A 26,281-nucleotide genomic window follows, 5' to 3' on the forward strand; every position below is an offset into this window, starting at 1 on the left:
CAGTCACAGCGTTGGGATAGTCTAGAGCAAAAACTGAAATGTCGTTAAGTGATGATTCCACTCTAAGCCTTCAGGTCCTGTTAGCCTCTTTCATAGGCTGCCTGTGGCTGTTAACTGTATTGAGATACTGTTTCCTTTAAGTACTTAACCAAGGATATGATTTTGCTTTTCCTCCTGGGATTGTATCTTTTAAAGATTTTGTTTATCTTGAGACAGGAGAGAGAGAGAGAGAGAGAGAGAGAGAGAGAGAGAGAGAGAAAACACATGCAAGAGAGCATGGGAATGGAGGTGGGAGGGGCAGAGAGAATTTCAGGTGGACTCTGCTTTGAGCACAGAGCCCGACCCAGGGCTCAGTCTCACGATGCTGAGATCATGACCTGAGCTGAAATCAAGAGTTGGACGCTTAAATGACTGAGCCACCCAGGTGCCCTAGCCTGGGACTCCATTTTGTTTCAGTTGGTCCATTATGGGAGAAAGAGCAAGAACAGTCTACATGTTTGATAGTAGTTCTTTACATGTTTGTCCTCATCTGGATGAATCTGCTCTAGTACATAGGGACAGGCAGGTACAAGCCTTTCACACATAATTCCTACTACACATTCAGGTACGGAAGTGACAACTATAGTATATAGGAGAGCCCCTGTAAGGTCACTTACTTTGCTCCAGAGGGAGACCTTCTGTCTCCCAAATGTCTTGACTATACGGATACCCTTGAAAAGATAAGTCTAAAACAAAGGCAGCCAGTGCTTCACCTGAAGGTGAGCAAAGATGGAAGCAACTTGGGGAGAATTGTCTCCCAACAGAAAACAATACATTGGCATGCTGTAGCCTCCTGCTGTGCTTGTGATTTGGAGTTCCCTCTAGTCTCTTTTGTTGGAATATGATCACATCTGTTTTTTGTCTTTTCAAATTTTCCAAAGTTTTGATTCACTGATCTGGTTCTCCTTTATTATTTCTATACTTCAGTATTGTTCCCTCAAGGTGATCCTGAGAAAGGAGTGGCCAGTTTTGCATGCCTGTGCTGATTGACGCTCAGGTTTCTTTCTCTTTTGTTTTCAGGAACCCCTTGGCTTCTGGTTTCCCTTTTTACTCAGTGCATCTTCTGGACTTTCCCACTTCTTTTAATGTTTCTCACCAGAATTCTAATTACTCAGTAAGGTTTTATGTTGATACTTGTTCTGTTGTCAAATATGACTGAACATTTATTATATGGCAGTCACCCTCTAGGCCTTGAGGCCATAGCAGTGAACAAAAGAGGTAGGATTCCCTACCCCTCTGGTTCTTTGTACTCTGGTAGACTTTTTGCTAACTCTTCTTTATTACTTAAATCTCATACCAGCTTCATGGGAGTTGGCATTATCTTCCCTTCCCTCGAGTTCTGACATCCCATGGTGGATTCCCTTCTTCACCTCTGACACCTCAACCACTCCCACCCCCAACATATTCTTGCACATGTGCTCACCTGCTATGTTCAGGTTTACCCCAAATGTTCATTGAAAAGAAGAGGAAAAGGGTAATATAAATATTTTTTTAAAGAATTAGTTTCTTCCTCAGTTTGTATGTGTATTTTGTGTGTATGAGCATTTTTTTAAAGGAACAATCCACAGTGTTCTTTAGAAATCAATGACTCAGTGACCATATTTGGAGGATGCAATCACATAGAAACACTGAGTAAAAGTGGAGCTAGGTAGTTTTTCTTCGTGTAAGAGAAATGCTTCTCCCCCTTGTACTAATTAAACCAACACACTTGGTAAATCTTCATATTTTATTTAAGACAAAGTGTGACCCTCTTCCTGGGATCTTATAAAAGGAATTTTGCAGTGTGCTGGTAATTCTGGGGCATGCCAAGATTATTGTACACGGTGACATCCACTCAAACACCACATGTTGCCTATAAACAATGAAAGGTTGTACATACAAGTTCTTGAGAAAAGGTCTTTAAATGTTATTAGTGTATGGCATTCGTGTTTTGGTTATATGAGTATTCACAGTGAAAGTATTCTGCATATTAAATATTCAAAAAAGAATTCTAAGAGATTAGTAAAATTGTTCACTCTAGAGAGGGGGAACTGCTTGGTAGAAGACTGGAAAGAGACTTATTTTTTTATTCTCTGGTGTATCTTTTTTTTTTTTTTTCACTTTTTTTTTATTTATTTATGATAGTCACACAGAGAGAGAGAGAGAGAGGCAGAGACACAGGCAGAGGGAGAAGCAGGCTCCATGCACCGGGAACCCGATGTGGGATTCGATCCCGGGTCTTCCGGATCGCGCCCTGGGCCAAAGGCAGACGCCAAACCGCTGCGCCACCCAGGGATCCCTCTGGTGTATCTTTTTGACATTGATTCCAAGAGCATTAACTATTCAGTAAAAAAAAAAAAAAAAAAAAAAAAAAATCCCTACAATTTTGATCAATTGTAAACCATTCTAGTTTATTTCTAGACACTGTTGTTCTTAAGGTATTTTGTCACTAGTTCCTGGCCAAAGGAAGGGAAGACACACACAATGTGATAGGGAACTTGCCATAAGATTCGGTGTAAAAGTGCCAAGAAATTTGCTACGCTTCCAATCTTATTATTGTTTTTAGAAAATCACAAGTATTTATATTTACAAAATATTTAAATATCTTACCATTTAAATTTGTTATCTCAAAATTTTACAAGTTTGTCCCACAAAAGGCATAGCAAACAAAAAATGTTTATTTAACAAACGAAATAATTTTTTATACCAGCCAGTGGAAGAAACTAGCCCTAGACCTTCTAGTTCACAGATATTTTGTGGGTCCACATTGTAAATCTCTCTTCAGAGAACAAAACTAAATCTTATTGGTTCTAATATCTTTACCAGAAATAATGAGCACTGTAGGTATTCGGTATTAAATCCAACTACTTAATGGATTTTGAACAAAAGGATGAATGAAATATAAGTGCAAACCAAGTCTCACAGTCAACTGAAAAATTTGGAAGAGAGTAACTTACATAATTGAGTAAATACTTGCTTTCAAAGAAGATGTTAGAAACATCTTAGCAGATTTTTTTTTTTTTAAAGATTTTATTTATTCATGGAGGGCAGGGGCAGAGGCACATGCAGAAGAAAGAAGCACGCTTCCCGCAAGGAGCCCAATATTCGATCCTGGATCCCAGGATCATGCCCTGAGTGGAAGGCAGATGCTCAACCACTGAGCCATCTCCATCGTAGCGTATTCTAAGAAAAAAAAAAACACAACAACTGCATTTTTGCTTTAACAAACTAAATTTCATTTTTTTGTAATAATTTCCTCAAGAGGAAAACCTTGAGTTATGTTTTCTTAATTTTATTTTCTGTTAATGGATTTCCTTATACCTCTTTTATCTTATAATTGTTCTTTGTAATTTTCCCTTTTATTTTAGGAGGTTTCTTGAACATATCTTCTATATCTATAATGAAGTCTTTTGTCAGTGACTATTCTGTTGTTTACTTCTTGTATTGAATTTCATTATAATTTGTTTGTCCCTCCTCACTCCTGTATGACTTTCCTTCCTTCCTTTGTTAACCTCATAATATCCTCAAATCTCTGAAGATTGTCATTAGGAAGTTCTTTGATCCCTGTGATCATCTCAGAGGTGGTAGTTTTGTAATTCCTTGCTCTTTTTCTTTAATACTCCTCTTACTTATCCTTAGGTATCTCTGAACTCCGTTTCATAGAACAATGAAAATGTAAGACCTTTCAAACAATAGGACTTGTAAATGCTAACAATCTCCACCAAAATGGCGCTTCATCTTGGAGATTCCTTTAATTTTCTCATCTGTCTGCTTCTTTGAAAGTTCATAGGCAGTCTCTTACTCTGCTGGAAACTATGGTTTCACCTATGGTTGTTGAGAATCTTCCACTTAGCCTTTCCTGAGTTGGTAGTGGTGATGGTTTTTCTAAATCAAACTCCAGGCCACAGACCTCTTGGGATTTGTGTGAAGTGAAGTTAATCATAAGTAGGAAATCAACATAGGCTTGGAAGGGGTAGCTTAGAGGTTAACCACTGAGGTTTTGGTGTGAAAGTATGGCCTTACTTTGCCATTTGGCAAGTTACTTTCTTTTTTCAAGTCTTAGTTTTTCCTTCGGCAAAATGGGAAGAGTGATAGAATTATCACCATAGTATGCAATACTTTGATTTCCAACTGGTGTTTTCCTTTTTATCCTGTATTTAGTGGGTACTCATGAAGTATCTCCTTTGTAAATGTTACGTTATTGCATGAGAAGTTACTGTATAACAGTCTGTGTAACAGTATAACTTGCTGTATAATGAAATAATAGCATCTTATTATTCTTTTGAGGCTGACAGTCCTCAGGGAAATGAGAGCTCTAATCATCTCTTCTTACAGCCCTACATTATGACTCTTGCCATGTCCCTGCTTACAGGGAGGACCTGCCAGGAGTTCCAGATGACAGCTTGCTGTGTTGGCACCTATTATTCAGATGCTGATGGGATAAGTTTTGGGGCTTTTATACTTGGGAGCAGATCTAACCTGTCTTCTTTAGATTTCATTCATAATCTTATTCACATTCTTTTTAGCTTTTTGAGCAGTCTATAATTTTAGAAGCCCTACCTGCTGAATCATAATGGTGAAGAACATGAGTTGATTAGCAAAAATAATGTTAAGAGCTGTTTCATTTTAATTTGATTGTGTCAAGTCTAAAGAAGACATTCACAGCCTTACAGCTATCTGGAACACCTTGACATTGCTCTAAGCAATAGAGCCAATAATAGCCCTATCAGAATGGAGATTTTTAAACATATCAATTATTTGAGTCTTCAGAATTTTCAGTTGAAATTAATGGTGAGGGGCAAGTGGTGATCATTACTTAAAATGGCCTAAAATATATTTTACTGTGTGGCTACCACCTCTGTCTCTAGATTTTTCCATGGCCATTACTTCTGTTAAAAAGATAAACTGAGGCACATGAAAATTTTTCAAGAGTTTATTGAAGCAGATAACTGAATCAGGCAGCCACAAACTGAAGTAGTTAGGAGTGTTCAGCTGCTAGGAGCTAGGTGCAAAGCTTTTAGAGAGCAGCCATGGAAGCAAGGCAAGGAAATTATTTGATTTGCTGTGCGTCAGTGGTTGCCTCACATGGGAAAGAAAGCCTGGTTAGGTGTTTGTGATTAGCTGTTCTTAAATTTCATTTACTCAGATGTCAATGGATTTACAGTCAACTCTGGCTTAGGTTCCCATTTCCTTACGCTATCAAGTCTTTAGAGCCATCCCAGTTTAATAACCTTCTTAAGCCCTCTTTTCCCATTCACAGTAATTGCCAATTTTTTCGTATGTTTGACCCTTTTTGCATATATTTTCTCTGCACAGAAAGCCATACCTCTTCTACATGTGGTGCTATTGCACACCATTCATGAGTGCTAGAATAAGTTTTCTGTGACTAATCACCCTGCCACCTGCCTCCAAGCAACCCCGAGGTGGGGGAGGGGTTATGATTTCACTTATGTAGGATCTCAATGTACTTGGCAAATTGGTTGGTTTTATTTCATCTGTTGTTCTTCATGTTGTTTGAGACTTAATTTCTTCATTCACTGCAAAACATTAATAACCATCTTAATATCATCAGCCCCTTATGGCATCACGGGGGAATAATGGCTCTTAAATATAAAGATTAGTTTCTGTTAGAAAAGCAGAGAATATTAGGATCATTGTTGGTTAATACCTACTGTGTTTTATTCTGGCATCTTAATTTCACAAACTTTAACTGATTTATTTAGAAGCTTTATTACATTCACAAATATTCATGGTATTGGTAAAAAGAAATAGCAAGAGTAGCTTAAATACTGTTGTTGATTGCACTGATGATGTCATTAAGATAGTTTTATTGACAATTAAAGAAGGAAAAATGTCAGTTAAACTCTAACACAACGCTAAGATACCACTGATTCTAAAATACATTCTGAATGCCTCCTAAAATGCTTTTTAGAGATGTTAAAATGTGCAAAGATGTTTATTTTTAAATCAGTGAAATATGGTAATGCTCTCTATACCTTCTAAGAAAGATTTAAGACCTTCCTCAAGGAACAAAGTGAGAGATTGGTTTCCATTTTTCTCTCCTTTCCTTCATTTGCCTTTTTGTAAATGTGCAAGCAAGCAGGGAAGTCTGGTATTTCCTGATAGTGGAGAGATAGAGGTCTTAGCCTGAAAGTAGGAAACAAGAATGAGGGGCACCTGAGGGGCTCAGTCGGTGGAGCATCTGCCTTTGGGTCCTGAGATCGATTCCTGCGTCAGGCTTCCTGCAAGGAGCCTGCTTCTCCGTCTCCCTTTGCCCCCACTCATGCTTGTTCCATCTCTCTAGTGCTCTGTCTCTCTTAAATAAAGAAAATCAATTAAAAAAACAAAAAGGGAAAGAAACAACCATGAGAGGCAAATGAGACTTTGTTTGCAATGGAGAATTGCAATTCAGGGAGCAGAGATTCAGGTACTCATGCAGTGTTCCCGCTTTAGAGTGAAAGTAAGGGATGTCTAAAGGAAAAGGAAGGGGAAGAAATCACATGAAATAAGAGAAAAGTTTTCTGTGAGTGTTGTAACAAGCTAAGTTCCTCAAGGTTCTACATTGAGTGGCTGCTGATTTTATCTTCAGGAAGTCCTTAACTTTCAGTCTTGTGATCATGTGTCCATTCTGTTAACTTTGCATACAGTTGTCATTTTGCCAGGTCCACAGCCTTTGGCCCTGTCCATACAAGGGCAGGCAAAGTTTTCTCCAGTGGCTACTCTAGCTCATTTGAGAATGGCTCTGGTCATGTTGGTTTTTCACAGACGATTAGACAAAGGATCTGGAAATCCACCAGATTATATAATGTGCTTTGTAATGCTAAACATGACCTAAAAATAAGAGGACTATAAGTTGATAACTGATTAGTCATATGTTTCATTACAATTATGAGTAAATGTATCGTTTGATCAACTTTGTATTATAGGACATTTTATGGGATAGCAAAACCTGCCCTGCGTAGGGATTTGGAACTAAAAATAACATTGGATGCATGTTGAGAAATGAGTTGACTTGCTTTAAAATCTCACATGAAGGGTGCCTGGATGGCCCGGTTGGTTACTCATCCGACTGTTGATTTTGGCTCAGGTTATGATCTCAGGGTTGTGAGATTGCGTCCAGCATTGAACTCCGTGCTCAGCAGGGAGTCTGCTTGAGATTCTCTCCCTCTGCCCCTCCTCTCATGCTCTTTCTCTGTCTAAAATAAATACAATCTTAAAAAAAAAAAAAAGGCACCTCACATGATCGCTAGGTACAAAGGTTAGTTGTAAGAGCATGAGTTGTGGTTATCTTTGACCTGATTCCATTAATGTGTGTGTTCGTCATGTGCTAGATATAAGGAAACTCTCATGATGGTTTGATTTATTCTCAGGTTTTGCTAGCTTTTTACATGTTGTACTTTTACAGCTTACTGATCACTTTGTAGTAACACTGAGGTCATAGAGGACAATTTGGATGGCACTAACCACACTACTTGTAGTTAAATGTCTAGTGGAATGAGCGGGAAACTCAAAAACAGGATCTGAAATCTCAGCTGGATTCTGGCAGCAGTTAATTATTTGAATCTTTTTCTTACTGGGTCTTGAGTTCTTTTGATATTGGCTGCTTTTCCTCGAAAATGATAGTCCTTCTCTTCTTGGACTCAGACTGTCATTTTTATGCTGTGAAACCAATAGTTGGCTGAGTTGTAAACACTGTTGAGAAAAAGGTGTATAAAATACCTTGTTGCTGAGGAGAGGAAGAGAATATTTGTTCCGTCCTCCCCTCCATGCATCTTCAGGAGCAAAATGATAGAACTCCCTGCTTTTTTCCTTTGTTGAGAACATTATCTTTGTGATGATAGTAATTGATGTGAAAGCCTTACCACAGATCCCTTTAGTTGCTTTAAATTAAAATAAAATTAAACGTGTAAATAAGGAGGTCAGAAACATGTTTCAAACCCCAAATTAACTTATGTTTGTGGCTTTATTTCCAATACTGCTCCCCTTTCTTATTTAGCTCTAGCCAAATTCACTTTGCCTACCTTTCTCTGAGCATTCAGGGCAAGCAGTGGCCTCAGAGTCTGCAGTGGCTGTTGCTTTTCTCACAGGAAGCCTCGAGCCCCATCTCTCACTTCCTACTTACATTATCACCTCCTTGGGAGTCTGGTATTCTCCTTTTCTACTTTCCTGATTAATTTTTCTCCTTATCATTTGTCATAATCTAACATCCTGTGTTATTCGTATTTTTTCCTTTTGAGGAACATAAACTCCATGCTGCAGGATTTTCATTGCTGTATATCCCTTGTGCCTAGAACAGTTCTAGGTATATAAGAAAGTGTTGAGTGATACTTGGTGAATAAGTAAAACTGTAGTGGCATTTGTGGTTATTTTTCTTGTAGGAGAGAGGTTGAATTACAAAGTATGGTGTGTATGATAAACGGTTTTCCATATAGATCACGAATAGTTCTGCTTTAAAATTTAAATCATTGATGATATAAAACAGTGAAAGATTGCAGATGCATTACAAAAATTAGTCACTGGGATTGGATGTGTCACAACTGAATGTAGTCAGTAGAGCTTTTTCTGGCAAGTAAAGCGAAACAAAAACCAGTATGATTATGTTCCTTTTTATATTTTTTCCTTTGGTACAAATCACTTTCTGTTTACTGGAACATTTCATTCTTTGTCTCTCTGTATGATAGAGGAATTATTAAACTCATGAGGTATCCAAATATCTTTCAGGTAAAGTATAGGACATTCAGATGTTTTTACTAGAACTTTAAAATTAAATTGATTATTAAATTTTATTTATTTACTGTCAAGAACTAGGGAACTTTACTTTTTTTTTCTTTTTGAAAGTTTTTATTCTTGTTGAGGCTCTGATACAATAATATCAAGCAGTTGACGATGGCAGTTCATTGAGTTTATATAAAGCTGACTCAACTTACTTTGTCTTTGAAGGTTACCAGAAATCTAGGGATTCAAAGCATCATTCTTTTTGAAGAGCAGTGATTGCAAGAGAGGGTCTCCAGATGCTTACTAAATAGGAAGTTTGCAAGGCACTTGTTAGGTTTTAAATGGCCATGGCCATTTGCAGCGTGAAAATTGGCAAGTGCTAGAAATCAGGGTTCCATCTCCCTTTAGCTATTTGGGCTAGTATTTTACAGTGTAAATTTGGTAATTTTCATCAACTATATTCCCTTGGATTCCAGTAGGCTTTTTAAAAAGGCTTAGAAAGAGGAAAAGTTATAACCAGTTTCATGGAAATGTGCCCAGGATATTAAAACTTCCTTTTTATGTGTTCTGGCAGGGGAAAGAGGGGGAAATGTACATTACCTCCCTTTGGCCCATATCATTTCCAGATATATGTGTGGGTGGAACAGTGGTAGTGGGGTGTAGTTTATGTGGAACCTTCTTGGCATTGGCAACTGGAGTATAAATGCTACTGATTATTCACTGGCCTATAGATCTTTGGGGCTTTGAGCACCAATGTCTTACTTTATAATGAATGCCAACGAAAGAAATACAATTCAGTTTGTAGCTGATGTAGAACTGGACCATTGGGTTCATTAAGTAAGGAACACCTATATTGAGCCTCTCATGGTTTGTTCTTTATATTAAAAAACAGTTCTGGGCAGCCCGGGTGGCTCAGTGGTTTAGCACCATCTTCAGCCCAGGGCATAATCCTGGAGACCGGGATTGAGTCCCACATCGGGCTCTCTGCATGGAGCCTGCTTCTCCCTCTGCCTGTGTCTCTGCCTCTCCCTCTCTCTCTCTGTCTCTCATGGATAAATAAATAATAAAATATTAAAAAAATAAAAATAAAAAATAATTCTAAGATTGTATCTCTGTTCATACAGCTTATGTTATTAAAAGTAATTTTATAAGACATAGAAAGGCTTAGAGATTAATTGGAAAGTTAGAACACTCTAAAATTGTGATGGATACATTAGTTTCTGAGGGTAACTCTTTAGTGATACAAGAAACAGCACAGTGAGTGGTTTTTAAGTTCATATTACAGGACAGTTATTTCAAGACTTCTTTGTGCCAGGATCTGTGCTGAGTTTTGAAAATAAAAGGGATAAGCAAATTATTTTTTTCTGCATGCCTAAAGTGTATAACCTGTTATTGAAGGAGAAATGTATAAGTATTATTAGTTGGAAAGAGTTAAATACTGTGGTTTATAGGTGCGAATAATGGGAAAAGAGAGAGGTAGGGAAAATGAGTACAATATTTGCTCTAGGTTTTAAAAGATAAGCAGGTCTTTTCTAGAACAGATAACTACATTTGTTGGGTATTGATTTATTTTGTTCAGACACCATACTAAGCCCTTTATATGTTTCTTTTTTTCCCCGTTGAATTGCCCATTATTATAGTCTCTACTTTGTGGACTCAGACATGTTAATTATATTTCTCAAACATGTCAAAGTCACACAGGTAATAAATAATAAAATTGGGACTTGAACTAAGTCTCTTGAATGCCAAAGTTGATGTTCTTAATCACTGCATCATTCTGAAGATCATTTAAAGCAAAAGGAAGACCATGAACAAAGACATGAGATCTGTGAAGGTGCCTGGAGTGTCTACAGAACAGGGAACCACTCTAGATCAGTCCAGTAGACTAGAACCCAGCAGGAGTTGAGAGGGTAACTTGAAAACCTAGGTCTGACATAGCCACTGCCAAAACAGGATATGCCCTTTAGCCACTGATGTATTTGGTTAATGTTATTGGTGCAGGAAATTCAGAAATGAGCACATGGCCTGGCCTTCAAAGCCTGAGCCTAGTAATGATACTAGTATTTTTTTTTTTTTTTAAGATTTATTTATTTGAAAAACAGAGATATCTAAACAGACTCCACACTGAACAGGGAGCCCAACATGGGCCCTATCTCATGACCCTGAGTTGACACTTGAGCTGAAACCAAGAGTTGAACAGTTGAATACTTAATCGACACTGAGGGGTACCACCTAGATGCTCTTCAGTTATTTCTTTCTTTGCACACTTGCCTAGAAATTTTTTTTAAATTAAAAAAAAATTAAATTTTTTTAAATTAAAAAAAATTTAATTTTTTTGATCTTTAGATAAATTTCTTCAGCTTTATAGTTTCATTTAAGTATATATATAATACATATAGATGTGTTTACCATATATAGTTAAGTTCAGTTATGCTGTGTATATACTATTTACTGTGTATATGGCATACAGTCTTCTAGAATTTTACTGTGTGGTATGAAGCAGGACATTTATACCATCTGTATCTTCAATTTTCATCTAAGTGGGAGGCCCTTTTGTGTTCCCTGTTGAACCACTAGGTTGCTCTAATTTCAGCGCTGCAGCTCTTGACTTAAAAAAGTACATTGTGCACGCTGTTAAAGTCCTTTATAAAGTTTGGTAAACAAATACTAAACCCATTTGTGAATAAATGAACCAAAATGCAAAGATGGCTTTCTTTTAACTAGCATGTGGCTGGTGCTACCTGCCACCTGCCTTTGTCAACTTCTTCTTTTCTGATAGAGCAGAACTATCATTTTGAGGTCTACCCCAACCTGTTTTCAGTTTCTAATCTGATTTAATCTGCTGTTTTTTGCTGAAAAATAGCCCCCCCCACCTCCTCCTTAAAGAGCTTTTAAATGGAGTAGAGAGTTGATTTCAGCATTTATATGATATAAAGGCAAATACAGAAAAAGTTAATGATTTCTCTCTCCCCTTTTGATTCTCATTCTCCTAAGGTAATTGGTTTTTAGCTTGTTACACCTTTTTCTGTGTTCATTCCTGGCAAATGTCTACCTTAAAAATAAAATAGCCAGTTACTTTACCAGTAAAATGAGTTTATCAGGGATGGCAGAGAAATTGCAATTGGGGACAAATAAACTATGGTGAACCATGGGCAAGTCTGTGTGTGTGTGAGAGCGCACAGGAGCAAGGTCAGCTTTTATGAGGTCTAGGGCAAAAATTGAGTTGTTTTCACTGGAATTTCATTGGAGAAGAACACGAGTTTGACGTTGTGGTTTCTCTCTCGCCGCAGGAGGTGGTTAGTGTCTTGTTGCTGGGGCAGGGAGGGATCTTCCTTTTCTTGAAGGCAGGAAATACAACTCCTATGTGAAAAGTGCCCATCCCCTGTCAAAAGAATTCTGAACCTGCAGGCCTCCTGTTGGTGATGCAGGCTGAGTGGGTGGGCAGTGTGTGCGGGAGAGCACCGGAGCACGGGTGTGCGAGAGCGCCCCCTTCAGGGCCCCGCTCTCCATTTTCAATGAGGTTTCTGGTAACTATTGAAAAGTTCTTTGTGAGAGCAGTAGGAAAATACTAACACACTTGGGACTTGGGTACATTTTTTTTTTTTTTTAAGATTTTATTTACTTATTCATGAGAGACAGAGAGAGGCAGAGACACAGGCAGAGGAGAAGCAGGCTCCATGCAGGGAGCCTGATGATGGGACTTGATCCTGGGACTCCATCCTGGGACTCCAGGATCACACCCTGGGCCAACAGCAGGCACTAAACCGCTGAGCCACCCAGGGATCCCCAAGAGTTGGGGACATTCTTAAATGGAACACAGATATATAAAAAATCTTATTACCCTAAGCTTTGAAGAACAAATATTTCTCTAGTTTCCTATGACCTATTTTAGTGCAAGGAGGAAAAAAACCCTGCGTTCTGTTCTATAAAGTAGAGTGTGTTGCATCTTTATTTGCTGTCCTGAGAATCTGGTTGTGAGTCACTTTCCCTAACTGCTTAAAAAGCACTTTTAAAAGCATTTGGTTTAAATAGTTAAATTACTGGTAATTTTGGGAGGAAAGATTGCTCGAGTGGTCCACAAATTATCTGCTTTTAATTTTTACTCTAAAACTTAAATAATGTACTATTTTAGTAATTCTTTGTTGTATTCCGCTGTGGCATTCAGTGATTGTTGGCCAGAATCTTTGGGTTGGAGGAATGTTGTCTGAAATGTTTGTTTCTTTCCACTGGTTAAAATTTTATTTTACTTTTTTTTAATCCTATAAGCACAAGGTACTAGGTTGACAAGATATAAAAGATTAACATGTAAAATTAACGCTCCCTTCCATTTTTGTGTTTTAACACCTTTCCTCTTTGATCCTCTTTGCATTTGCAAAAATATATTATATATTTTCTTTATAAAATGTTCACACAGATGGTTGTATAACATATTCGTTTAGCACGTTGCTTTTTCTCTTTACTGTTATACTGGAGATTGTTTGATATTAAAAGATACGGAGTCATCTGTGAGGAACATAGCATATACCTATGCTAATGCATTGTTTTTGTTCTTATTCTTTAGAAAAAAAACAAACAAATTTTTGGATGGCCTTGCTTATATAATTTGTGTATATATCATTTCTAGGAAAAAGAAAAAAACAAAACAAAAACAGGAGTTGAGAGATCTGACCTGTTGACCTGGACCTGGACGTGTGTGAGGGCCACTGAAGTTGTTAGCTGTTAGTGTGTGAGAATGTTTACCTTTGTCCTAGTGCAGATCATTTGTTGTCAAAGCTCAGCCTACTGATAGAAGTTCCCCCTGAATTCTCTAAAAGCCCATTCATGAGCTAAAAATGTTTATTTACCTTGAATTTAGTAAGATTTCTTCCAGTGTGGTTTTGCCTCCTGATATGATGGACTGTGTGTGTGTAATCCAAATTACTTTGTGGTACATGGTTCTCTAGAATTAAAATCTGTGTATTTATTCCCTTTATTTTTTTTTTATTAAAGAGTGAACAAAAGACTTTTATTTAGAAGTGCTTTGATGACATGATGTGCGGTATAATCGGTGTCAATTCGAGGACATTGAGTCAGTGCCTAGTAAACTCTGAAATTCCAAATAAATGTCACTTGTTTTCTCTGAACTAGAGGCCTCAGAGAATATCAGACTGGTTTGATATATCCCAATTTAGCTTAATTTGGACTTATTTTGGTTATAAATATTGGTATTCCTTGAGTCAAAATCCTGTGTAAGGAATATTAAAGTTCTCCATATTGTCATTATTTATAAGATTGCTACATGTGAAGCCCCCTCCCCCAGTCCTCCCAGTATTTCTCATGGTACCTAACCAAGCCCAAATAGAAAATCTAGAGAATGAATTTTAAAAGACAGTATTTTTTGGCGTGTTGAACCTCATTGGCCCTCACTGATGGCCAGTGAGGTTGCAGGAGTAGCCTAGGGATTAAAGGAAGGTCTTCTGATTTAGAAGCATGTGCCAAACTTAAATGGATTCTGCCTTCAGAAAATGTTATGAATTGACTTTTCAAGTGTGAGTACTATCGTGGACCTAGCTGTCAACATGTCAAAACCTATGTGAAGGACTATAATTTTTTTGTACTTCATGATGAACCCTTAAGGTTATGACACTACATCTACAGTTTGCTAGGCAGTGATTGATTTATTGATTGACGGGAAACACAGTTTATTGTGGTCCAGGTCAGCAGGGCAAAGGACAGTTGATGGAGCAGCTTTGAATTCTGTCAGTAACTCGAAAGGTGTCAGTATTCCAACATGAAGAACTCCGTTTCCTTCATTTGACTTACAGCGAGAATGTGTTTTTGGGAACAAGTATATGGCTAAGCTTTGCAGAAGTGAAAAAAGAAAATGTTTCTTGGTATGGACTTTTCTTTTATGTTCAGAAAGACTTAAAACTTTTTAGACTTAACTTCCTTTTCTTATTCCCCCTACCTACACAATAGAAGCTTACCAGGTGTAAAATGCATCTCTGGCATAGTGTATTCCTGTGAGAATTTATCAGGAGAATTTTTTTTTTAGTGACAAAATTTTTATAATATGAGGGTCATCAAACTTGGACAGAACCATTTATGTTTGCTTTGTGGTAGGCAGTGTTCTTCACAGAAACTCATTTAAACCTTTTAGAATCTAAATATACTGTAGATAGAATGATAGTAACTAGATACAGAACAAGGTTTGCAGGGCTTTCTGGTGTAATACATGGCTTTTTTTTTTTTTCTTCCTGGAATAGGCACTAAATATAAATATCCACTTAACCTGAAAAGCCTTCATGTAATCTTATGGCAAAAAATTTCCAAACTCTTTATTTTAGTTGCACCTCTGCAGAACATCTCCAGTTTCTTTAGATTTGTCTGAATTTATAATGATCAAGATACCATTTATTCAATATAGTATTGGATGTCCTAGCCAGAGCAATTAGGCAAGAAAAATAAATGCATCCAAATTGGAAAGGCAGCTGTAAAATCATCACAATTTCCAAATGACATATTATATATATAAAAGTCTAAAGACTCCATCAAAAAACTGTTAGAACTAATAAATTCTAAGGTTGTAGGTTGTAGGTTACAAAATCAATACGCAAAAATCTGTTTTTCCCCCTAATAATGAGCTATCAGAGAAATTAAGAAAATAGTTCCATTTATAGTTGCATCAAGAGCAATAAAATGCCTAGGAGTAAATTTAACCAAGGAGGTAAAAGACATGTGCGCTGAAAACTATAGTTCCTTGATGAAAGAAAGTAGAAAAGACACAAATGAATGGAAAAGATATTCCATGCTCATGGATTAGAAGAATTAATATTGTTAAAATGCGTAGACTACCCAGGGGAACATACAGATTTAATACAACCCCTATTGAAATTCCAATGGCATTTTTCACAGAAATAGAACAAACAATCCAAAATGTGTATGGAACCATGAAACACCCTGAATAGTGAAAGTAATCTTGAGAAAGAAAAACACAGGTTGAGGCATCAAGGTCCCTGATTTCAAATTATATTAGAAAGCTGTAGTGATCAAAATGGTACGTACGGTATTAGCATAAAAACAGACACATAGGTTAATGGAACAGAGTAAAAAAAAAGCCCAGAAATAAACCCATGCTTATATAGTCAATTGATGACAAAGAAGCCATGAATATAGAATGGGGGAATGACAATCTCTTCAATAAATAGTGTTGGGAAAATTGGACAGTCACACACAAAATAATAAAACTAGACCACTATCTTACATCATACATAAAAAATAAAATGGATTAGAGACTTAAACATGGGACCTGTAACCGTAAAACTCCTAAAGAAAACAAAAGGGGGGAGTAAGGTCCTTGACATTTGTCTTGGTGATTATTTTTTTTTTCTTAAATATGGTAACCAAAGCATCAGTTGGGATGTCATTCTTTTTTTTGGGGGGGGGGGGAGTCATTCTAAAAAGCCTATGCACAGCAAAGGATAGCATTGCCAAAAGAAAGAACAACTTACTGAAGGGGAGAAAACAATCATATGGAGAAAAGGGAACCCTTGTGTACGGTTGGTGGCAATATAAATAAGTGCAGCCACTATGGAAAACTATATGGAGGTTCGTCACAAAATAAGAATAGAACTACTTTATGACTCAGCAATTCCATTTCTGGGTATTCAGAAAAAACAAATATCTCCACACTTATTGCAACATTATTTATAATAGCCAAGATATGGAGGTATCCTAAGTGTCTATTGATGGATAACTATATAAAGAAAAAAATATATGTGTTGAAATATTATTCAGTCACAGAAAAGGAGATCTTGCCATTTGTGACAACGTCGGGGTGGGGGGGATCTTGGGAATATTATGCTACTTGAAATAAGTCACAGAAAGACAATCATATGATCTGTTGTTTTACGTGGAATCTAAAAAAAAAACCCCAAAATTAAGCTTGTAGGTACAGAGAACAGATTGCTAGTTGCCCAAAGTGAAGGGTGGGGAAAAATGAGCCAACTGCGTTTGGGATTTTTTTTAATAGAAATATATTGAAATTAAAAAACCAAACATAAACATTTAAAAAACACCATTTTGCTGTTTTAAGGCAAGACAATTGGTTTTATTGCTTACTTTTCCAGTGTCTCTCCTGGAATATTTTGTATAATAGTCATTTAAGAGTAGTCCTGAGGATTCCAGAACCTAGAAAGGGATATTGTGTTTTACAAGGGTATTTTTTCATTCTGTAAGGAATTGTATTAAGTTGGGAAACTGTTCATCCCCAGACAAGTAAGGATTGAAGAAGAGTCACTTGATTAGTAGAGAAAGTAGCTGGAGTAAATTTATTATAAATGAATGTAAACAATCGGAAGAGGTACCCAACAAATATTTGAGTGTGTTTTATGCAGATGAGGAAGAAGCTGCAAAGGATCCTGAGAAGGAGTGGCCTGGAAGGTAGGAGAACCAATGGAGAGTAGTTTCCAAAAAGCCAGGGAAAGAACATGATTCAGGAAGGATGGATGCAAGATGTGATCTAGTTTGTTATGCTATGGAGATGTGTCAGGCAAGATGAGAACCTATATTCAGCTGTTGAATTTTGGAATAGAAGGTCACTGATGACTGAGACACTGGTTATTTCCGGGAGGTGGTGGGATGAAAACTTCATTGAAGTGTGTTTTGATGAACACTGAAACAAAGGGATGGAGTGGCAGCTGAAGGTAGATGGCAGAATGACCATCTAACTTATCCCTTAAACCAGGGCCCTTTGCTAATGGAAGGGGGCAGATTTTATTATGCTAGTGCAACTGGGGTATATTGACTGGTCACTCCTGGTGGGTAGAGCCAGGGATTTCTCAGGGAGGTATCTGTTAATGTCTACTCTTTACTTTCTCTGAAGCAATTTCCTTTTTTTTTTTTTTTGAAGCAATTTCTTATATATGATTTACCAATGCTTAGTCCATTGGTAATTTGATTATTTTAATAGACTCGTATGAAATATTTCTTCAGAGCTTTTTAATACTTCTGCTTTTCCACATGCAATTTATTTCTTCAAAGAACAAAATGACTTGACGGTTTTGATTTCCCTGTACACACTTGAAAAAAATATTACTCTTAAATATAGAAGTTTGTAATATATGAAAATGAAGTTCAATACTCTAGAGATTTTATTTAACTGAAATACTTTTAGGGATGAGACTCATAATAGTGATCCTTGGTCCTCTGACAACATCGCTGTTACAAATAACGATTGGCATGTGTTTTGTCTAATGTTTGATTTTATCTGACTTCCAGTACATTTTTTTAAAACATCATTAAACCCTTGGTAACTTGCTAATGCATTTCAGTAAATTTTTTTGAAGATTTTATTTATTTATTCATGAGAGACACAGAGAGAGAGAGAGACAGAGAGAGAGAGAGAGGGAGGCAGCCTCCATGCAGGGAGCCCAGTGTGGGACTCAATCCTGGGACTCCAGGATCATCACGCCCTGGGCCAAAGGCAGGCGCCTAACCACTGAGCCACCCAGGCATCCCAGTAAATTTTTTTTTTATTGTAAATTTTATTTAAATATATTTTCATTTAGGGTACTGGTCTTCAGTCCTTTTTTGATCTCATACCATACTGGTTAAAGACAAAACAACCAATTTATGTTTGTTTATTAAAAAGTTACAAGTAATTATTGTGATATATATATATATATATATATATATATATATATATATATATATATATATTACTTAAAAATAATGATTCAGAGTTGGGGCACATGGGAGCCTCTGTCAGTTGAGTGTCCGACTCTTGATCTCAGCTCAGGTCTTGATCTCAGGATTATAAGTTTAAGCCCCACATTGGCCTAGTGTGGAGCCTACCTAAAAAAAAAAAATGATGCAATTAATGTTGGCTTTCTACTATTTTTTTAAAAAGATTTATTTATTTATTTATTTATTTATTTATTTATTTATTTATTTATTTATTTATGATAGAGAGCGAGAGGCAGAGACACAGGAGGAATGAGAAGCAGGCTCCATGCCAGGAGCCTGACATGGGACTCAATCCCGGGACTCCAGGATCGTGCCCTGGGCCAAAGGCAGGCGCCAAACCGCTGAGCCACCCAGGGATCCCCTGGCTTTCTACTATTATTAGTTAATATTTCAAGGCACCATACAAGTCTCAACTTTGATTGCCTATTAGACTCTCTTATGGTTTTGAAAAAATATGATGCACAGGCCCAACTGGCAGCATGTTGAATTATATTTCTAGGGAAGGAGATTGGGGTTTTAAAAAAAATCTGTGATGCTCATACACAGTGAGGTTGATAGCTACTTCTCTATAGACTTTATTCATTTGTGATAATTGATGTAAATCTGAAGTTTGTATCTTACTATTATTCTTTTTTCCTCCCCTCCTTCCTTTTCCTGTCATCCTTTCCCTCTTTCCTATCATTTTTTTTTCCTTCCTCCCTCCATCTGCCAATGTCTTCTCAGAACTGGTAAGATTGTATTTGAAACTTAAGAGCTAATTTTAGCTCTTAGTTTTAGGAGGCAAGAATGATGAGTTGTCATTTTCATGTATAATTATGCTTTTGCCGAATTTGTATTATCCTCAACATGTGTTGAAAAATATTTTTAAGGTACTCAGCCATTTGCAAAGATTAGTTTCTGTAAAAATCTGTCACACAGGTAAATTGCATCATCATAATGTATTGAGAGAGAAGTGAGTAATGGTGCAGTGATTATGCCTTTGTGTGGATCGAGCTCTTTTTCTTTAGGAAATCTCATTTATAATAAGTCATGATCATTTACTACAAGGACAAGTGAGGTGCTAGTTCCAAATAATATATCTGATAAGGGGCTATTATCCAAAATATACAAAGAATTTGTACAACTCAATAAAAAAAATCCAATGAAGAAATGGGCAGATGACATTTTCTCACTTTTTTTTTTTTTAAAGTTTATTTTGAAAGTAAACTCTACATCCAACATGGGGCTCAAACTTAGACTTCTGAGATCAAGTCCAGTGTTCTACCAACTGAGCCAATCTAGTACCCCTGACTAGACCTTTTCAAAAGAAAACATATGGATAACAAACAGGTACATGAAAAGATGCTAAATGTCATAAATCATTAAGGAAATACAAATCAAAACTACCACAAGAGATCACCTCATGCCTGTTAGAATGGTTATTATCAAAAAAGACAAGAAATAACAAATGTTGGTGAGGATGTAGAGAAAAGGCAATCATTGTGCACGATTGGTGGCAATATAAGTTGGTGCAGTCACTGTGGAAAACAGTATAGAGATTCCTCACAAAATTAACAATAGAGCTACAATATGACCCAGCAATTCTACTTCTGGATATTTATCCAAAGACAACTAAAACACTAATTTATAATTTTTTTTTAATTTTTATTTATTTATGATAGTCACGCAGAGAGAGAGAGAGGCAGAGACATAGGCAGAGAGAGAAGCAGGCTCCATGCACCGGGAGCCCGATGTGGGATTCGATCCCGGGTCTCCAGGATCGTGCCCTGGGCCAAAGGCAGGCGCTAAACCGCTGCGCCACCCAGGGATCCCACTAATTTATAATTTAAACAGATAAAAACATCTCCATGTTTGTTGCAGCATTACTTACAATAGCCGAGATATGGGAGCAACCTGTGTCCATTGATGGATGAATGGATAAAGAAATTTTGGTGTGTGTACATATATATATATGCATATATATATATAGTGCAATTATTCAGCTCTAAAATAGAATGAAATCTTGCAATTTGCTATAATACGGATGGACCTTGAAGGCATTATGCTAAATGAAATAAGCCAAAGAAAAATCCCAAATGATGTTTTCTATATGTGAAATCTAAAACAAAACCTATAGATACAGAGAACAGATTGGTAGTTGCTAGAGGTAGATATGGGTGGTAGGGGAAATTGGTAAATTTTTCTTTTTCTGTTTAAATAAACTGGATTTTTTAAAAAATGATGTTCTGAAATAGAAATTGGATTTTTTGGTATTTGCTGTTCTGTTGTCCTTGCTTTACCTTCTAAATTAAAAGATAATGTTGAAATAATACATTTTTCCAAAATGAAATAGAATTGTCTTTGTCTTCCGTTGCAATGGGCTTTTTTCCTTGACTTTATACCTGAAATCCAGACTTTTGTACTCTAGTTACCCTTGTTGAAGTAATTGCTGAATCATTACTTTATAGAATAGTTTTTATTTTTTTTCCCTTGCTACAGGACTTTAATAAATTTATAGACTTTATTAAAAAAAACCAGCTTTATATTTACAGAAAAATTGTAATAGTGAAGAGAGTTCACATAGAATGGCCTCTACCACGTTCAATTTTTCGTGTATTAATATTTTACTTGAGTATGGTACATTCATATAATTAATGAACCAGTATTAATAGTTGCATCATTTACTCAGATTTCCTTAGTTTTTACCTAATGTTAATTTTCTGTTTCTGCGTCCCTTTCACGTATTTGTCATATCTCCTTAGGATCCTGTTTGTGGCAATTTCTCTTTGTACTCACTTCAGGATTTCCAGGTACCTTTGGAGTACTTGGGTTTTGATATATTCAGGATTAGGAGTTTTCATCTTCTGCTATAATTGAAACCCCTTTGAGAAAGCAATTCTAGTACTACTGACTTAATGTTTGAGAAGTTGAGGCCAGTCTGTGCTGTTCTGTTCTTTAAAATGGAGTGTTTGTATTTTATAAAGAAAAAGTTCTCTTATTCTTGCAATCATGTCTTACATTTCTCTTTGAGATTGCCTTATGATACTTGATTTAAAAATCTATAGTCTTTATAGTGAGAGAGTTTTGCATAGCCTTTTAATTTTTTGTGTGTGTGTGTATCCCAGAACCATATTGTTGTGACAGCTTTAAAAATACTTGAAGTAGTACTATCCATATTCTTCCTTCCATGTTCCTGACTTTCCCTCTTCATATAAATTTTGGTAAATTTAGAGTCAAAGGCAGTGTCCCATGATTTAGTACCCCAGAGTGATGTGTTCTAGATTTTAGAATGTCTGCATTGAAGTATACTGCCATAAACTGTTCAGTTACATTAGGTAGTTTGGATGCTACTTTTTCTGCAACCTATGGATTAATAATCATGAGGGCTTTGAGTGTGAAATGAATGCCAAACTGATTTCATCAAGTTAAAATTCCAGAGGAGACTAGATGAAAAAAGGAAAGGAAGGACATCAATCAGCTCCTAGTACCTAGATAGAACAAGCTTAACATAAATGTTATATATAGAAATTGGTGAAGTAGTTAATTCTTGATCGTTAATGACTTAACGTATGGCACGGTTAAGATTTACTAATTTTAAACCTCATCATTCTTTTCAAAAATGCCTTCCCAGGTATTACCTTCATGAAGGTATTGGTTTAGAGGAGCAAAAATAGTGTGGATAATAAAGCTGTTCCATTCCCCCTCATCACATTGCTCTTTGAGCCACAAAAATGATGAGTTTAAATATCAAAGAATCTGTGACAGAAGGCAGTTTCATTCCTTCATTTAAATATACGTATCGTATTGTTGAATGCCTTTTTTAGCAGTGCAGACCTTGTCAGATATATTAAAGGACTATTGATTTATCCAAATTATTACCTCCTTGCCATTAACATTATATTGAACACTTACCATGTGTCAAGCTATGAATTTTTTTTTAAAATTATTTATTAGTAAGGGAGGCAAGTAGTAGGGAGAGACAGGGAGAAAATATCAAGCAGATTTCCTTGCCCCTCCCCCCCCCACCGCAGCACAGAGTCTTGGGGGAAGGGGGTTCGATGTGACCACCCTGAGATCACAACCTAAGCTAACATGGAGTTGGATACTTAACCAACTGAGCCACCCAGGTGCTGCCCCCAGGCTACAAATGTCCTGTATTGATGTTCTGTCCATGCTGAATGAATGGGTTAAAGTTTCCCTTCCTGCATTTTGATGCATGCTTGTGCCTCTTCCAATTCCTATGTAGATTGCTGCAACTTGACCCAGTCTGATCACTGCATTAACACTTAGTTTCTCTCTATAGAGTAGGGGAACCCCAAGTAATAGTGACTTAAGATAGAAGTTTAGTTTTTTTCACAGAAAAGAAGTCTGTAAGCAGGCATTGAAGTGGTGGAATGGAAGCTTCATGGAGTCATGGGGGACCCAGGCTCCTTCAGGCTGTTCTCTTGTTTTTGTGGAGGCGGAGAAAATGAAGGCCATTCCATTTTAAGTTCAGTGTTATCACAAGTACAGCCATCCCAGGCCCCTGTGAATAAGAGCTGAACTTTACCTTACTTCAGTTACAGGAAGAAAACATCTTACAGCTTAAAGTCCTAGAAAGCCCCATATTAGAATAAAAACAGCCCCAGCCAAGGGCAGGAAGCCCCTATTAGAATAAGAACAGAGCTCAATGCCCTTGAAGGCCCCATATCAGAATGTAAACAGAACTTGAGGAATTGCTCCCCCCCTTCTGGAGTTCCCCTAGACCAGCCCTTAAAACTAAGCTGAAACCCACCTCGGGGTCCAAGTCCCTGCTCCACTGTGTCGGGTACACTTGGACCCGAGCTAGAGCTTGTAAATAAACCCTCGTGCGCTTGCATTGGTGTCGGCTCCTTGGTGGTTTCTCGGATTCGCGATCTTGGGCACAACAGTTTTGATCATCCTAGGTGGCTGCTCAAATTTTATTCAGCAGTTCCTCAATCCTTGATCCAGCTGGCAGGATGGAGGAAGAAAAGAAGTAGAGGATCCGAGCCCCTTCCATTTTAAGGAGACTCCCTGCAAGTAACTTATAAATAAGGTCTAATACATGTCTCTTTGGCCAGGCTTAATCTAAAAACTACATTTAACTACAAAGGTCTGGGATATATAGTTTTTCATCTGGACAGTAATGTGCCCAGTAAAACAAAAAACAGAGAGCAAAACAAAGTAAAAGCCAAAAATGAAGCAAAATGAAAAACCCCCTCAAAATTCTGTTAAAGAAGAAAAAGAATATCCTGAGGCAGTTGCTGGTCTCTGCCACAGTCATTCAGTCATGCCACCCAAAGGAGCATCCTAGGTTCCCTTTACCTCTTGATAAGTGATTTTTGCCAACTCTCAAACCTCTTGTTATCGCTGTTTTAACTTGTTTATGCCTACTCCTGCTTCCCTCTGTTGGACCCTGGCTCACGGGTCCAACGTGTCCCGGTGGACGCCCCAGAGACTCAGACCCCAGACAGGCAGATGCAATTAGCAAGAGGGTTTATTGGACGTTTGCGCAAACGGGCTCTGCGCCTCCTCCGCCTCCTCCGAGGAGGAAGAGAGTCCCGATTAGCAATTACAGGTATCTTTTAAAGGCAAAAGGAAAAAAAAAAAACCGCTTAAAGACAAAAGAATCCGGGAGTCACATAGCATTCAGGTTATTGATTTCTCAGAAGGTCAACATGAACCTATTCAGGGACATTTCAATCAGGGCGTGGGGGGAAATGGTTTTCTTATCACAAACAGAATGCTTTTTGTTGCTAAAACTTCAGGAAGGCATCTGGATGGGCTGCCTCTGGATTAGGGCTGGTCCTACTCACAGAGGGGGGTTTCTTCACCTTCTCCAGAATTAGTGGGAATCTTCACCTTCTCCATCCTGAAATCAGAGATGGCTCTGAGGTCCTTTATTTGCTAGTTAACTCTAAATGAATTTGTAGTTGTAAAGGTGTGTACTGCCATCTTTGGTAATCCACTTCTTACAGTGGTTGTTGTAAAATTGTTCACATTGTACTGTAATTCCATATTCTCACCTTGCTTTTGTTTACATGTAAATAAATCAGCCACACTCCACCTCTGCCTGAGTTCTGTGTGTCCTACATGTGTTCATGTACCTCGATCTCAGTACCTGTTTTCGTCCATAGGATGTAAGTCCTAGTAGGGCCAGAAGCTCAGCAGTGCCTGAACAGGAGTAATTTGTGCCCTATATAAAAGCCTGCTTGAATGAATGAATGAATGAATCCCGGCCTTTCTTCCTCTTCCTTCTCTCCAAAATTTAAGATTGTTCCTATATTTAAAGAGCCTTCTCCCGACTTTGCGGCCATTTCCCCTGCATTTCTCAGAGTTCACTTTTTATTTTTTAGGAAGAGGCATCCGCCTCCTGGTTTACTAACTCCTTGTTCTCTCCTCCCTGTCTTGAGGCTCCCTCTGTGACTTTTCAGGTTTTGCTTTGAGATTGCCCCTGCTCGTTGGCCTCTTCTGGTTGTTTAGTCTCTGCGACATCTCTGCAGCAAGCTGTGTTATTGACAGCGCATTCTGGGAAGTGTGCTCTTTGCTCTTGTACCTTTCTGGCTTTTCCTTCTGCATTTCCTTTGTTGATGTCCTTCAGCTCTGTAGTGGTGAGCAAAACAGTATGGTGTTGCTTTCATCCTTTGTTCTTTTGTCTCTACCCTTTCTTTGCAATATCTTAGCTTCTGGGCTGCTCTCTGACCTTGGCTATTATCTCTGTATGCGTGATTACCAAATAGACACAGATTGCTTTTACTACTCATTTCTGCATCCCTTTTAAATCCTTCCTGGATGTCACAATTTACACTTCTCTATTTAAACACTGTGTCTGAAATCTCTGTTGTTGGTCTTATGTCTTGGGTTCCTGTCATTAGGGCATTGCTTCTGCAACTGCATGGTAGTAACCCTAATGGCAAAGGATAGCAATTTCCTGTGTGGTGCTTTCCTTGTCTGGAATGCCTCTTCCTTTATTCTTTCCAACTTCTTTTTTTTCCTTTTAAGGAAAAATCAAGTTCAAAAATCTTCATTTCACAAAGATCTCTAGGGTGACACCAGGCCTTATTGACTTTCCGGGCTTTGAACTCCTGCCACACTCATCTCTGTATTACCTGCTCCTCTTCATATACTTCCGTTGTACTGTAGGATAAATCCTCTTCATTATAAATGTTTATCTCACAGATACTCTGTAATCTTATTTCTCTTTGTACTCTCAGTGCCTGCTGTATAATCAGCACTTAAGAATGTGTGCTGTGGATGATGGCATCCCCTTTTCATTTCCTTATCTTGTTCCATTTCTAACACTGAGATTGCTTAAAAAATTAATTTTTCTTATCATCAAACAAACATTTCTCTTCCATAAATGAAAAGGAGTGCTTGGACCGAGCTGAATGACAGGTTTTCAACAACCTGATTGCATTTTGCTTTGCACTATTTTTAGTACATAATAAAGGGCTTGAAATGATTGTTAGAGAAGTAACTTTTCTCTGTCTTTTGAGTGTCTTCATTTTTTTGAGTGTCATCTAAAAACTTGGAATAAAAGAGCCATGAAAAGAGCTAGTGGGATTCTCTGCATACACAGACAAAATTTTGTATGGGGAGGAGAGAGAGAATGTGAATAAATGAGAATGAGTGTAAAAACACGTGTCCTCCAGGCCCTACTGGTTGGTAAGTAATGTCAGGATGATGTCGGACCAGACAGACAGAAGAGGAGTTGTGTCAAAGGAGTGGATGCCCTATAAAAAGAAGCTTCCCCAATTGTTTTTATGATAAATTGTTTTTTTAATCAATTCCTCAGCAATATAGCAATGTGACAGACATATTGAATAAAGTAGATGTAGTTAAA

The 26,281-nt window shown here is 37.4% G+C and overlaps 1 protein-coding gene across 2 annotated transcripts in view; it reads left to right on the forward strand.

Annotated features, from left to right (window-relative positions):
- TPK1 (thiamin pyrophosphokinase 1) overlaps positions 1 to 26,281 on the forward strand; it is a 319,383-nt gene that overhangs the window by 39,533 nt on the left and 253,569 nt on the right. The window lies entirely within an intron of this gene.

This window comes from Vulpes vulpes, chromosome 7 (assembly GCF_048418805.1).
Source record: "Vulpes vulpes isolate BD-2025 chromosome 7, VulVul3, whole genome shotgun sequence".
Taxonomy (NCBI): Eukaryota; Metazoa; Chordata; class Mammalia; order Carnivora; family Canidae; genus Vulpes; species Vulpes vulpes.